Below are 17,026 nucleotides of genomic sequence, written 5' to 3'. Positions count from 1 at the left end.
ATACCCAATTAATAATTGGGTACCAAGCCTAAGGTCGAAATCACACTCCAAAGGCCCAAAAGACAACTAATGGGCCAAAGCCCAACATATAGCCTAATTTTCCAAACTAGGCCCACACCTCTACATGGACTCATTTTAAGGCCCAACCAATCATTCTAATCCAAACATTGGGCATTCCCATAACCCAAACTCTTATAATCCTCAAGGCCCAGTTGTGGCTCACTTATGGCCTAATTTTCCAAATTGGGCCCAAGCCTCTCTAACAGGTCCTATCCTATGGCCTAATTATTTCCTTGGTCCATAACATGCTCCCAATTGGCCCAATGAGGCCCACAACAACTTAGTCCGATAAGTGGCCCAATAAGAACCCAAATCCAATTAGGGGTTTTCACATAAAATGTCGATTAGGGTTAAGTGTTCCTACTTAACCCATTAAGGACTTAATCCAGTAAGTCCAATACTGCCTTTAGGTTAATTTGGCAAAGATCGTTAATTAATATTTTAAGTTTATTAATAAATTCTAGACCGGGTCCCGATCAATCCCCAAAATTAAGGCTTCATGGCATTTATGGCTTTCCAAACCCTAATTAGGGTTTCCAACCCAATAAATTCCGACTAGGTCCAAAGTTAAGTCTTTAGGCCCATTAGGGCTTCATTGGGACCACTGCTCCATTAGGCCCACTTTGACTAACACCCCATATGAGTCCACACATCAAGGCACACCGCCACCCAAAACGATGGTTGGTGGTGGCAGGAGGCGGCAGCCACCACCTCACGGTGGTGGTTAAGGTTCCTTTCTTTCATTATTTCACTTTCTATTACATTTACAAGCTTATAGTCCCAAAATAACACACACACATACAGCTAAGCTAAGCATACATACACACAAAACCACTTTGTAATGGCCGGTGGTGGCGAGTTGTGGCAGTAGGATTTTCCTTCGGTTTCTGGCTAAGCATCGTTCCAGCGACCCCACACCATTGCAACATCAAGGCTCAACACCACCATCGTTTCTGGCCGTAAACAAGTGTAGCACCCAGAATCAAAAAGACCAAGAAAGGAAAGGAAACCCTAAGTGAAAAGGGGTCAACTCGTCGATTCTATAGAAGAACTCGACGAGTCGGAGCAGGATCCGTGTGCAAGATTAAGTGATCGACTCGACGATTCGGCAAGTGGACTCGGCGAGTCAGGTCTAGGTTAGTAAACCCTAATTTCGGGACTTGGTACCTTATTTAAGCATCTTATTCACTTCCCTAGGGCTCATTGACGCCCCCTATTGTCCAGAACTCGAAACCCTAGCCACCCAACTCCATTGTTGAGCTAGTTCTTGCCTTGAGAGTGAATTGAAGCTTGGAGAAAGAAGAAGGGCCTTAGGGTGCAAGAAGAAGCTATAGATCCAGAGTTAGGGTAGCATTTCAGACCACTTAGAGGTAAAAAGCTTATGCCTTGACTGTTATTCATCTAGATCCTCTTATTAGCTTGTATTTTGTCACATTTGGACCATTTCCTAGGTAAATCCGAGTATTGAGCCACTGAGGACGAGATGGACTTAAGGTTTAAGCATTTTTTAGCTTTAGAAGCTCTGAGACGACAACTTTGCCCAGCCATGGCTCCGTTTCATGAACTAGGCCTTCATTGTAGCTTGGATTAAGTGTTCTAGCCTCATAGCACCTTGTATGCACGTAAAGTTAGCAACTTTACGTACAATGCTAGCATAAGGAGTCCAGATATATGAGTTAGAGGTGTTAGGATGGACAAGAATCGGCAGAATAGAGATGTCACAAGTGGACTCAGCGAGTTTGTTCATGGACTCGATGATTCTGCTCGTAAACCCAAACCCTTCTGTTTATGAGTCAGATCAGTGAGTGGGGTTAGTGAAGGACTCAGTCAGTCAGTGTCCGTAATGGGCATGAAGGTCATGGTACTCGACGAGTTCAAGTAGGAACTCGGCGAGTCCAAGGCAATCTCCTTAGCCTATGAAGATGGACTCGAAGAGTTGTTCTACAACTCGGCGATTCAGTTGAAGATGGTCCCGAATGTTTAGTTGAAGGAGAACCCATCGAGTTGTTGCTAGACTCGATGAGTGGAGTCGAGGTTGTTTTGAGATTTGAGGAGCATGGACTCGACGAGTTGATAGAACAACTCGGCGAGTTGAGTCAACTAGAAGTTGACTCTGACCTTGATTTTAACCTTGAGAAGGACCTTGACTAGAGTTGACTTAGTTGGCTTCTTGAGGACAGTTAGGCTAAGTATTGTTATTGGTATTGGTAGCTCGGGGAGCTGGAGGAGCAGCAGTTCGGGGAGTTGTCGGATAGCAGCCAGAGGGTTATCAACAGAGTTCAGCAGTGCAGGTGAGTCTTCCCTTTGTGTGAATGGGTCTACGGCCACAATGCCGGCCCATGTAGTTATGAGTAGGAGGACCTGGGGGTTAGCCCTAGGTACTTGTTGCTAGTATGATATTCTGGATCAAGGTCCAATGTCGGGTGGGTGCCCGAGGAATGGTTTGCATGATAGAGTATACGTGTTGTCTGTGTGATACTTGTATGTGCCTGGTAGGGAGGTGAGTATGGGCGAGGTCCCGTATCTCACCATTAGCATAGTATGGATGGGGTTCCATGTCTCATTAGTAGCCGAGCAGGGGTGAGGCCCGAGTTAGCAGGGGTGAGGCCCGAGTTAGGAAAAGAGTGAGTGTGGGATGGGCCCGTATCTCACTATCAGTAGTAGGGTGGACGGGGTTCCATGAGTCATCAGTAGCAGGACAGGGGCGGGGACCAAGACAGGCGAGGCCATAGTACAGGAGTGTTGTAGAGTAGCTATAGTTTATGTGTTATGCGATATGTTATATGTTTGTATATGTTTAGCGGGCAAGGCCCATAGACAGGCAGGGCCTAAGAGAAACCGATCTGTACACAAAGCGGGGATCGAAGCCAGGCGGGGCTTGTTGTAGCGGGCGAGGCCTGAGGTAGTGGGCAAGGCCCGATATTTGCAGTATAAAGTTATGTGTATGGTATGTGGTAGGTTGGGGAACTCACTAAGCTTCGTGCTTATAGTTTTCAGTTTTGGCTTCAGGTACTTTCGGTAACGCAGGGAAGTGCTTGGGTTGATCGCATGGCACACACCATAGTTAGCCAGCCTGGGATGTTTTACTCTGAAAATAAGAATATGTTTTGAATTAACACTCTAATTTAATGTTAAGATTTATGTTATGGATTGACAATTGTGGTTTAAGTAACGTTTTAAAATGAAATTTATACCTGTGTTTTTTTGGTCGTTACAACAAGTTCAGCCACCCCTCCTGGTGGCGCAAAATGACGGAGACAAAGGCAATCTTCATGCATGGTCGCAAACAAAGGTGGATGGGAGATTGCGGTGGGGAAATGGTGGCAATCCACCCCGAAAACAATAACCACAACTGCACAATAGCCTCCGGAAGCAGCAATGACGTTCACAACATCCAACACCGAGAGGAACAATGGGAAAGAGAGTGAGAGAGAGAGAAGTGGCGTTTAGGCCAACCGGAACCCCTTGGCTGTTCACAGCTTACAACTCACCATTCACAGCCCCATAACTGCGATATCGATTCTCATCCAGCTGCACGTGACGTCCGGCGATGAGGTTACCGATGGTTGCACATGGAGATGGGTAGCGGAGGGGTAAGACAACAATGCTTCTAGCGGTTCCCGGCTTCAGCAGGTAAGGGAAGATGACCGATGATAAGGGGGCTGTGAAGGGTGCGGCCGCAAATGGGAGAGACGAGGTGGGAGGGGTTGGCGGCTAATTCCTCCTTAGGGTTTAGGGTTACAGAACTCTATATACCCGAATCCACTAAAAAGTTTTCCATAATGACCAAAATGGTCCCTGTAGCTCCCATTTATTTTGAAATAGATTCATATTTTGCCTTTTTAACCCCTATCATCTAAATTTCCTTCAACTTAAGTCCATAATTTGCCAATTATACCCTGGTTCCTGAACTCCTTTTCAAATTCAGCCCACAAATTACTAAACAACCCTCAAAATTAAAACTCATTGCAATTTAGGTACAATAATTACCAAACAGTCCCTTAGCCTCCAAAATCTCTTCACATGAAGTCCCATAAGTTCCCATATAGCCCCTTCCTTCATAATTATTTACAAAGCTAATTTGGAACTGACACCTTTAACCCCCGACTTCTAAAATTGTAACCTTTGGCTCCCGAAGACCAACACCTTGCTATTATTGATTTTAGGGCTATTATGTAATCATTTATATATTTATTAAATAAACGGGGTGTTACAGAACTCGGCGAGTTGATGAGATAACTCAGCGAGTTGGCTAGGGTTTTTCTCGATTTTCAAAACACTGAAGGAACTCGACGAGTTGGTAGATGCACTCGACGAGTTGGGTCAACATGGACTGTTGACCTTGACCATGGTCGACTAAGTCTGACTTTAAGGGTATTTATGGTATTCCAAAAATGTAATGAAGTTAGTAACATGGTGGTTGTAGGCAGTTGAGTTCAGAGCTGTGAGTTGGGATTTGATTGTATCGGTTCAACACTACTTGTGAGGTGAGTTTTTCTCACTATACTCAAGGGCCGAAGGCACCAAGGGTGAACCTTTGGACTGTTATCCTGCTCTATTATTGTTGTGATCTGTTAGATTGGTATCCCGATAGATAGGATGTTTCTACGTGGTTATGATCTGTTAGATTGATATCCTAGGTTATAGGATGAAACTATGATTAGTGGTCTTTTAGGACTGTATGATTATTATATGTGCTAGCTAGCATGTATCTATGTGATTAATGTTTGATTGCGGGTGGATTGAGGCGGTCCTGCTTTTTGCTCTAGACCAACAAACCTAGGGTGGCCCGGATAGAATGAAGGTCCATCGTGGCGTTCCAGTTGGGTCAAAGGCTCGGAGAATGGTCCAGACAGGCTGAAGGCCTAGTGAGGCAGTCCAGACATACTGAAGGTTATGATAGTGGTCCAGATAGACTGAAGGCCCGGTGAGGCAGTCCAGTCATGTTGAAGACTCTATATGCATGCTGTTTGTTTATGATATTTTTATGTTTGTGTGGTGTTGGTATTTTAGGGGAACTTACTAAGCTTCGGGCTTACAGTTGTGGATTTTGTTTCAAGTACTTCGGATGACCGCAGGAAGGCGAAGGCTTGATCGTGCACCTCCTCGAATTTTATGCCATGATTTCTGGGATTCTCTGATGATATACTATTTTGAAAACAATTTGTAAGCAATAAATGGTTTTGTGATATTTAAAAAGTTTAAAATTTTTCATGAATTTTATGGATGTTACAACTCTTATCCAAATAGGCCCTAAAATCAACCATAAATTCTTTGACATAGAATTGTAAGAGTGAAACCTTTTCCACAGCTTCAATGATCTTCTTGTCTGAGGCTTGAGCAACCTTAGTGGATTCTTCTGTGACCTTTGAGTTTTTAGAAGTAAACATCTCGACAGTTGATCGATGGGTGGTCAGAAGGTTTTCCCAGCTTGAAGATGAGAAGGCTTAAGATTGATCTAAGATGGAGTCAAGCTTTTCTCTTAATTGCTTGAACTGGCCCTTTTTCATGGGAGCTTTGTCTTCATCACTATTGATATTGAGATTGAAGGGCTGAAAAACAAAATCCTTTATGGTTTCTTGTTCATCTCCAAACAGAATGTCTTCATCCTAATTAAAAGGAGAAGCAATAGAAGTACCAGGTTCGGAAGTAAAACAAATATTGGTATGATGTAAGTTTGTATCTCCTCCAAGACGGATTTGATGATAATGAATTCTGGTGAACTGGAAACTAAATATGTAGTTGGAAAGGTTGAATCAATAAATATGGGTGTAAATATAGGGATTGAAATCTGAGGAAGTGTCATTCCTACAGAGCTCATTGGTGGTAGAGGAGCAATGAATAGGATAAAATTGTGGATGTAGTGGGTGAGGATGGCATGGGTGAATTTGGTGGAATAATAGGTGGTGATTGTGGAGCAATAGATAAGTTCAGAAATGGTTCTTTCCGAATTTTCCCAAAACTGTCAAAAGTTGGAACAATGGAGGATGGTGGAGAAGATACATTCGGAATCGGTTCTGTAGGGGTTGGTTCCAAAGTTGTTGCAGTATCCTCTTCCTCATGTATGATTGTATCATCCTCTTCAACTCCAATAATAGTTCTTGATTCCGATTCTTCCTGAAGTACCGGGGATGGAGATCTCAGTTTCTTTGTCGGCTTCTTCGCTTTCTTTAGAACTTTGACACTTTCAGAAGGAGCATCCTTTGCTTTTCATTTACCTCCACATTTTGGTTTGTCTCTCTAATCAATAAACTTTTGTAGATCATCTGGTATTGGACGAACACCAGAAGATGGTGATTTACAATACTCCCTCACTTAGCATTGTCACGAGGAACATTTTCTAACATTTCCTCCAGAATTGAGCCAATAAACTTGAGGTTGTGGGGATCCGACATCACAAATATGGACATTTGGAGTGTAGAAATTTCTACCATTAAGGATTCTTGCATCAAAGAGACTTTGAAATGGTCTAGGGAACGATTGACCAGAATCTGGCACATGAAATCTCTGTGTGATGAGTAGATGAGTTGGTTCTTTGAATGAGTTAAGCCCACATAATAGAACCATAATCAAGATTGAGACCATGGTATAGTCCATAGATGAGAGTGTAGAATAACTTGCTTGCACTTTCGGAACCAACAACCCTTTCTGAAAAACTCTTGAATAGTAAAGTGGACAACTCATTCCACATTGGAAGAAGGAAGGGTTTCCTGAACTTGGATAACAGTGAGATGTCGCCATTGTATCCCATTTGATAGAACATCTCAATCAGGGAGGTGGTTGGAATCTACTCTGGATCAACATGAACTTCAGGAAAAACGAGCCATAGAAGTTTGCTTATTTGGAACTTTGAGATTGAGGTCTTGTGAGTAGCAATCTCGAAGTGAATAACATCATCAGTCTTGTTGTATATAGCAATGGAGAATGCTTTGGAGAGATGAACTAGGGGAACAACTTCAGCCACGGTTAACGCTTTCACCAACGAAAAGAACTTGAGACACTCGATTATAGGCCTGATTTGGGCATTGTAACGTGAAGCATCGAGATTAAGAATCAAGTTTTGGTTAGTCTTGACTGTGAGCATGATGATAGACACAAATTGATCAACAAAAGAAACTTGTTCAAATGAACTGACCATTGAAGCTTTGAAGAAGATGATGAACAATAGAGTGAGATAGAGCAGTTGTGGCTTTGAGAATTGTGTTTACAGTGAAGGAAAATGAACATTTTTGGTTGCTTTATATATGGTATATGATGAGTGGAGAGAGAAACCGTCATTTCAAATTTGAGCATGCCGAAAAATCAACCAATAAAATCGTGACAGCTAATCAATGACTGTCAGAATCCGTTATAACAACCACACGTGTCATGGATTCAAAAATCACGCCAAGATTTGAAGTTATCCAAAAGTCATTAGACGTTTCAATTTCACCATGTTCTGAACCAGTCTTTTCGGAATTGTCGTTCTACCTTCCAGCTTTTTAAGCATCCATTCGGAATGGAAACTAGTCTTGTTAAAATCATGAGGATTTTAGTTCAAGAGTGTGCCAAAAAAATAAAGCAAATAATATGTGGGATTTAGTGATATCAAGCAATGTTGATATAAAATTTTGATTGATCCAGGGCAACAATCTCTTCCTTCTGAGTCAAGAGAGACTTTGAAGTGCTTGTGTGGTTTCCCTTTGAATTACGATCACCAATTTATTGTGAAACTGTGAAAGGATTCTTTTATAAGGCTAAAAAGGTGGTTTCATCTTTAGCTAGATTCTAAAACATAACGTAAGTCCGAAGATCTGAAAAAAGTACTTGTTTGACCAGTATAGCCATAAAAACAAGTAAGCTTTGGATTTTCTTTAAAGTGATTGGGTATTATGGAAATCTAAAAAAATGGATCTTATTAGGAAGAAATGTCTTAGGATGAAGCTTTTCATTAAGATCACTCAAAAATAAAGATGAGATTTCAAACACTTAAGGTACAAACCTAAAGGTTTTATTCGTCAATTCCATGGTTAAATTTATAGAACAAAAGGATGTCCACCGTCAATTCAGAAATGGTGTTCGGAGTTTTGGGTTTCACTCAAAATCATGGTAATAACGATCTCAAGATCATAAATGCAGATGTTTTGTAACCTAAACATTAGTGGTTAAACCTAAGAGGCTTAAGGGTTACGATTCAGAATAATAGATTGGTAAAAGAATGGTTGGGAGTTTCACGAAAATCATGTTGATAACGATTTTGCTATCATGAACAAGAGTTTTGTAGCCCTATATCGAAACTGGTTTTGTTCCAATAATCAATGGACTACGAGGAAGTCTTGACAATATATGGTAGAAAGAAGTGATTAAGTTAATCGTCAATTCATTGTTGCAGACTTAAATTCAGAAATGAATTTTTAAACGAAAATATTTTTGATATTTTTGATTTTGGAAAACACTTAACAAGAAGAAAATATTTTTGATATTTAAAAAATTTTTAAACGAAAATACAGAAATAAATAAAGTATTTTTATACTTTTGATTTTCTGAAAAGAACAAAGATAAACATTAACTTCAGAACGGAAACAAATGAATAAACAAAGGAAAATGATAAAAGACTTACAGAGGTATAAGGTTCCGAAAACATAGTGTACATTAACAACAAAATCATTATGAAGATCAGAGAAAATCAGAAGTAAACGGAGAATTCCAAACCATTTTGAAGCTCAGAACAAATCGAAATATAAATAGTGGATTCTGAACCATTCCAAAGCTTGGAACCATTCGGAATGTAAACAGTAACTTCCAACCAATGATCATTACGAAGAGGATTTCGGAACAAATTCAGCTTCAATCATCTCTAAACCTTGTAAAATATGATTGAATGATGCTTCAGGTAGGAACTTTGTAAATATACCAGCTAACTGATCTGATATGACATCCCCAAAATCACGGCCAGAAAAAACCGTTTTCATTTATGCTTTTAAAATAATTTCAGAGTACATCCATTGATTTAAAAAAGTTGTGGAATTTGTACCCAAAACACAATATGATAAAATAAAGTTTATCAAAGCATTTCCTTAAGAAATGTATTTTCATTATATACCAAAACTCGGGATGTCATGTTTCGATACAGACATAAAAGCATAAACAATAAAGCATAGACCTTACATAGTTACATACAACTACTTGTCTATACACAAAAATATCTTCACAAGTTCTCCAACTTATGCTCTTGATCCACTACCTGTAATACAACGAAAATGAGTGGGTCAGGCTTGGGAGCCTGGTGAGCATATAGGTTTTCAACCCACAATAAATAGTTATATTTAAATTCACCAACAAACAATAACCTGATTACTCATTCCCGTTATCCTCACATTACGTCCCTATGATAACAACTATTACAAGGGACCTAATCTAGGATTTTCATCAGGACAGACACTAGTGCAAAGGGGTTTCCTCAGCAATGAATGTCATAAGGCAACCATGATGGGATAGAATACATCAAATGAACACCCAAGTTCATTACACCTACAGGTTATGAGCCTGCCAGCGTTCCACTGAAGTGTCTAGAAAAGTCCGTGTTGTCATCCACATTCGGCTCGAAACTCTTTTCTTATCGGGATCTTTGGGGCTACGAGACTCGCTTCGGGTCTGGAGATGATACCGGGGCTTCGGGGGTACATCAAGACGGCTAAAGAGAGTATCAGGAGTGAGAGAATGAGGAATTAGAAACCATGGTCGGCTGCCCTTCACCTTCTATTTATAGGGCTGAATTTTTGTGCTCACATCGTAAGCCACAACTGCTCACATCGTGAATTCATTATGTCACTGCATTCATCATCAGGCCACTTGCCCTGAAAGGCTTCCATCACCTGCTCACGTCGTGAACACTGTGCTCACGTCGTGAGCTCTGACACGGGTGGAAATTCGTGTCGCGAACGTTAGAAATTCATATCTTTCACATACGAGCTCTGTTTTCGATGTTCTTTGTATGCACGCATAGGTGAGATTATGCTCTACAACTCTCGTTTAGACTCCATCAACTAATTTTGATTTTAACTTTTATTATATTATTTTAGTAAGCCGGGACAGGAAAACTCCGTTAGAAATTCATAACTTCTTTATCTGACGTCCGTTTTTGTCTGTCTTTTCACCGTTGGACTACTATTGACGAGATCTTCGATTCTCATTTAGATTGTTTTAGCTAGAAATCACTCGATCTCATATTCGAAATTTGGGTTGCATACTGCTAATTCGAAACTTCGAAAAATCATAACTTCCTCATATGAAGTCAGATTTAGGCATTCTTTTCATGCATGTTCTTGGTTTAACATGTCGTACGACTTTCTTTTAGATCACTAAGACTAAATATCGCTCTATCGTAAATTCACTATTTACGTCACACAGTGTCGTACCAGTTCTATCGCGGAACTTTAACATGTCATAACTTCTTCGTTATAACTCAGATTTCATCATTCTTTACATCTTTGAAATCCTCGTAACGACCACTACAAATTCATGTATAGATATCGGGCTTATCTAATATTTTATTAGTACACTTATTCTTGTTATTAAGTCATTTAAGTCACACAATTAAGCAATAAACACACAAAACTCAAATAATACATTTCTATTACTTCAAAACAAGTTACAAAAGTTAACCTAGACTATTACATCAATATTAATGCCTAGCCTAGAAACACGGGCGTTACAATTCTCTCCACCTTAGGATGATTCCGTCCCTGGAATCACACATTAACAAACAAATGCGAATAGCGACTCATCATGTCACTCTCCGTTTCCCTGGTGAGATTTGGCCAATTCGGATGTTTCCAACGGACAATCACTAATTCGACCATATTGTGTCGCAACTTCTTAGTCTAATGGTCAGTGATTGCCTCTGGTTCTTCAATTAACCTCTTATTTTCATCAATTATTAATTCCAAAAGTGGAATCATGTTTGGAACTTCTCCCATGAACTTCCTCAAATAACACACATGGAAAGTGTTATGAATTTCGTTCAGTTCTTCGAGTAATTCTAGCTTGTAAGCTTGGTTCCCAATCCTCTGAAGAACTTTAAACGGTCCAATAAACCTTGGACTCAACTTTCTTTTTACCAAATATTATAAGTCCCTTCCACGGTGAGACTTTAAGCAAAACCAAATCCCTAACTTCAAAAATCATCGGTCGTCTTTTCTTATCAGCATAGCTCTTTTGACGATCCTGAGTTACTAACATTCTCTCCTTAATTACTTTCAACTTTTCAGCATTCTGATGGACTATCTCAGGTCCCATAAACTGCTTTTCCCCGGCCTCAAGCCAACAAGACGACGTACGACATTTTTGTCCGTACATAGCTTGATAAGGTGTCATCTTTATGCTCGTGTGGAAAATATTATTGTAGGAGAATTCTACCAAAGGTAAATGTTCATCCCAATTACCTTGGAATTCTAGGGTACATGCTCTCAGCATATATTCAAGCGTTTGTATCGTTCATCCGCTCTGACCATTAGTTTGTGGATGGTAAGTTGTACTCAAACACAACTTGGTACCTAATTCCTCTTGTAGACTTTTCCAAAATCTGGAGGTGAAACAGCTATCACGAGTCGGCACAGTCTTTAACGGAACACCGTGAAGCCTTATAATTCTTTCACTTAAGAATTCGCAAGCTTATCCATAGACCATTTCTCATTGGCTGCTATGAAGTGCACACTCTTAGTGAAACGATCGACGACCACCCAAATCATGTCGTGACCATTATTTATTCTAGGCAACTTAGTGACAAAATACATTACAATGCCTTCCCATTTACCCATAGGCACAGGTAAAGGTTCTAAACTCTCATATGGTTTCTGATGTTGTGCCTTGACCCGCACACATGTTACACACTCTGCGACGTACTTTGCAATATCAAGCTTCATCGTCGGCCACCAGTAATAAGGTTTCAGGTCCCTATACATTTTACTGCTGCCAGGATGAATTGAGTACATGGTTTTTTGAGCTTCTTCCATCAGAAGATCTCTTATTCCTCCTGACTTAGGCACCCAAATTCGATCTTGGAATACCTTCAGTCTGTGGCTATTTATACCGAACAATAACATCTTGCCCAAACATTCCCCTTTTCAGTCATTCTTCTCATAAGCTTCTTCTTGAGCTTTCTTTATACTCTCCACAATTGTCGAGACAACTTCTATTCTCAACGATCTTGGCCTCTTTCTTTCAATATTGACTTTCCGACTGAGAGCATCATCGACAACATTAGCTTTACCAGGGTTGTAAAGTATCTCATAGTCGTAGTCCTTAAGTAACTCTAGCCAGCGTCGCTGCCTCATATTCAATTCTTTCTGACTAAAGAGATATTGAAGACTCTTATGATCAGTGAAAAGTTTGCACTTCATGCCATAGAGGTAATGCCTCCATATCTTTAGAGCGAAAACTATCGCTTCCAACTCCAGATCATGAGTGAGGTAATTCTTTTCATGCTCTTTTAACTGTTGAGATGCATACATGATTACCTTTTCTTTTTGGGTCAAAACACAACCCAATCCAACCCCAGACGCATCACTATAAACAGCGAAGTCTTCAACTCCATCGGGTAAAGAAAGAATCAGTGCCTCACATAGCTTCTTCTTTGGCAACTCGAATGCTTCTTTGTGCTTATCATTCCAAGCATAAGTAGCTCCTTTGTAGGTCAAAGTTGTTAGTGGAGTAGCGATTGAAGAAAAGCCTTGGATAAACCTTCGGTAATATCCGGCTAATCCCAAAAAGCTTCGGATCTCTGTGGGACTTTCCGGTTGTTCCCACTTCATCACAAATTCAATCTTTGTTGGATCAACCATTATCCCTTCTTGGTTGACCACATGACCCAAGAATTAGACTTCACGAATCCAAAAATCACATTCAGAGAACTTTGCATACAACTTCTCCTTCTTCAAGACTTCCAACGCTTCTTGCAAGTGTCTGCCATGCTCATCTTGGCTTTTCGAGTAAATCAGAATGTCATCTATGAACACTATCACAAATTTATCAAGGAACCGTTTACAAACCCTGTTCATTAAATCCATGAATGCTGCTGGAGCATTGGTTAGTCCAAATATCTAGCTCTCTCACCTTCAGGTGATGATATCCTAACCTTAGGTCGATATTTGAAAAATAACTTGAACCTTGTAGTTGATCGAACAGGTGCTCAACCCTCATAAACAGATATCTATTCTTTATTGTTCCCTTTTTTAACTCTCTGTAATCGATTCACATTCTCATACTTCCATATTTCTTCTTCACAAATAACACCGGAGCTCCCCATGGTGATGAACTAGGTCTAATGAAACTATTTTCCAACAACTCTTGAATTTGCATCATCAGCTCCTTCATCTCCGTTGGTGCTAGTCTGTAAGGTGCTTTTTCTATAGATGTGCTTCCTGGTAACAGGTCTATTCTGAACTCCACTTGTCTATCAGGTGGTACTACAGGAAGATATTCGGGAAATACTTCATGATAATCACACACCACTGGAATACTCTTCACCTCCTTTTTCTCCTTCTTTGCATCTATCACAAATGCAAAATATGATGTACATCCTTTGACCAAACACTTTTTAGCTTTCATTAGCGAAATGATTCCAGAATTTACCTTGCGTTTGTCCCCATACACCATAAATGACTCTTTCCCTGGCAGGTTTACTTTTACTATCTTTTTCTTGCATAATATCTCAGCATCATTGGCGTTAAGCCAATCCATTCCCAGCATAATGTCAAAACCATTCAGCTCGATAGGCAATATGTAACATCCCAGAATCGCAAGAGTAGAGTTGAAGGGCTAAAAGTGTAAGTTTTAGAGGGTGACTCGGCGAGTCCATGGATAGACTCGGCGAGTCAGGTCGCGACTATGGTTGCGTATCAAGTGGCCTACTCGGCGAGTCCAAAGATGGACTCGGCGAGTACGTGCTGTGTGGAGAAAACCCTAATTTTCAGGGTTGAGCCCTATATAAAGAGCATTATACCCCTCCACAGCCTCCCTTATTCCCCCCTTGAGTCCCAGAAACCCTAAATTCGTGGAGAGTTCATTTGTGGAGCAAATTAGAGCATGGAAAGGTGTTGGTTTAAGAAATCTTGAAGGAGAAGTGGCTTGGATCAAAGGGCTTTGCTTGGATTCGAGTTTGGCTGCTATTGAGGCATCTTTTGGAGGTAATACCTTCGTCCTTAGGCTGTGCATTCCTAGTTTCATCATTTTGGGGTTTGTGGGCAGTATGTCTTGGAATGTTTTGGAGTTTGGAGGATAGATCTGAGGTTGCTACCTCAGATCTGGAATATTGAAGGCCTAGAGTGCATTAAAGTTCCTGTGTTTGAGTGCTTAGTGAAGCCACCATGTCCCAAACCTTGGTTCCAAGGTGAATAAGGCTTAGATCTCTTTAGATTCACGTAAAGTTTGCCACTTTACGTGATGGATGGATTGTAGGAGGTTGGATCTACGTTTTGGATAAATTGCATGGCCTGAGATGCTTCTGTATGGATTCAGACCGGTGGTACTCGTCGAGTCACATGGGGTGACTCGACGAGTTTCTTGAAGATGGCCTGGAACTCGAAGAGTTGGAAGAACAACTCGGCGAGTAGGTTGAAGATAGCCTTGGACTCGACGAGTCCATTTGGACTCGGCAAGTCTTGTCGAGGAAGTCCCAATATTTCTGGTTGAGTCGATGAATCGGTGAGTCAAGGGATGACTCGGTGAGTTGGGTGCGAGTGGACTCAGAGTTGTTGGACTCGACGAGTCTTGGGGTGACTCGGCGAGTTGGGTCGCTGAGTGAAGGAAGTTCTGAGCATGTGGACTCGGCGAGTCATCAGGTTGACTCGGCGAGTAGGGTCAGTCAGGGGTTGACTTTGACTTATCCAAGGTTGACCAGTTGTCTTCTAGGGGTATTTTGGTAATTAAGGGTATTTATTGAGTTGTATGTTTTGATGTTCAGTGGAGGAGTTCGTGTCAGAGTTCGGAGCAGCGGGATCTTATCCTTTCAGCCGACAGTTTCGAGGTGAGTTATCCTCACTATATCAACAGGGTCTAAAGCACCAAGGCCGGCCCTTCATTGGATTGAGATTCGGATATGGTTATTATGTTATTGTCTGATGTGTCTGCACCCTGGTAGCTAGGACGGTACATGCTAGGAGATCTTGTCAAGGGCAGTTTCCCGATATACAGAGTGATGCTATGCTAGTGACCGGTTAGGTCGGTAATCCGGTTAGGATAATGATATGCTATGTGATCTGCTTGCTCGGTTTGTTGATTATGACTGTTATATGAATGTATGTTTTGTGCACATGGTTGTTTGGACTGGAGATGGGTTAAGGCGGGTCCTGCTTTGCGCTGTAGGCCAAGATACCTAGGGCGGACCGGTTGTTCCGAAGGCCCAACGAGCGGTCCGGATAGGCTGTAGGCCCCACGAGGGCGGACCAGACGTGCCGAGGCTCGGAGAGTGGACCAGGCCAGCTGAAGGCCCGATGCGGGCGGACCAGTCACACTGTAGACTCAGAGAGTGGACCAGGTGGGTTGAAGGCCCGATGCGGGCGGACCAACCCCACTGTAGACTCGAAGGACATGACTAGACCTGGAGGATGGATCCAGTGGACTGAAGGCCTGACACGGCGGACCAGTCACACGGTAGACCCGATATGCATGGCTGTTCTATGTTATGTTATGTTATGTATGTTTTATATGTTTTGGACCGTATGGTCGCAGCCTGGAAGGGCGTATACGTGGTTGGTATTTTGGGGGTATCTCACTAAGCTTTCGGGCTTACAGTTGTGGTTTAATGTTTTTCAGGTTCTTCAGGAGACTGTGGCAAGGTGAAGGCGTGATCGTACCGCTCCTCATGATTTTGTGGCAATGTGATTCTGGGAATACTCTAATGATTTGTATTGAAAACCTTTTTGTAAACATTTTAATGAAAAATCGGGTTGATTTGAAAATTTTAAATTGGTTGTATTTTTCGGATGTTACACTATAACTCCTTGTGGAACTTATTCCCATCAAGATCGATGAAGATGTTTTTCATAAGATGGCTAACATGTACAAACTTGCCACAAGCAACCTCCACTAATAAAGCATTATCTATTCTACCGACAGGCAAAGCTAGTTTTCTACCAAATTCATGCGAAATAAAGGAGTAGTTGGCTCCATAATCAAATAATATTTGGGCAGACAATTCGTTTACGAGAAAGGTATCTGAAGCGACATCAGCTTCTTCTCTAGCAGCTTCCAGTGTCATCTGGAAGGCTCTTGCTTTCGGCTTTGGGGGAATATTGGGTCTAACTGCTTCCTTCTTCTTCGGACGGTCTTTAAAAATGTGCACCTCTTCATTACATGCAAAACACACTCTCTTGCTAGACGGACACTCGTTGGCATAATGCCCCATCTTTCCACACTTATAGCAAGTTACTTCCTCACTACATTTCCCAGAGTGTTTTTTCTTGCACTTTTCACACCATTTCGATTCGCCCCCTTTTCCTCCTCCAAAATTTTTCGAATCAGACTTCGAAAATTTGCTTTTCTTGCTGGAACCTGAAGTTCCTTCAAACTTGCTCTTTTCACCAACTTCAACTTTACTGGCGGTTCTCCCTATGATCATGTTCTCAATAGACCTGGCAGTCCAGATAGCTGCCTCTAGAGTATGTGCCTGACATACTGGCACCGCGTACTCCCATGGGAGTCCCTTTGCCTATCGATCAACTTTCGTTAACTCGTCTGGAACGATGCGCAAAGCAAACTCCATTTTGTCGGTGAAGGCATTAGTATAATCGTCGACTGACATGCTGCCTTTTGTCAACGACAGAAACTTGTTCTCTAACTACAGTAGATTTTGCGCCGAGAAGAACTTGCACTTGAATTGCACCAAGAACTTTGCCCAGGTCAGTTGTAGTGGCTCCTTAGGGCTTAGGGTCTTCCCCAGAGTGTTCCACCAATGAACTCCTCCACCCCTGAACTGCCGTATTGCAAA

The sequence above is a fragment of the Lactuca saligna genome, chromosome 1 (genome assembly GCF_052625555.1).
Source record: "Lactuca saligna cultivar CGN05327 chromosome 1, ASM5262555v1, whole genome shotgun sequence".
Lineage (NCBI taxonomy): Eukaryota > Viridiplantae > Streptophyta > Magnoliopsida > Asterales > Asteraceae > Lactuca > Lactuca saligna.
This window is presented reverse-complemented; position numbering follows the sequence as displayed.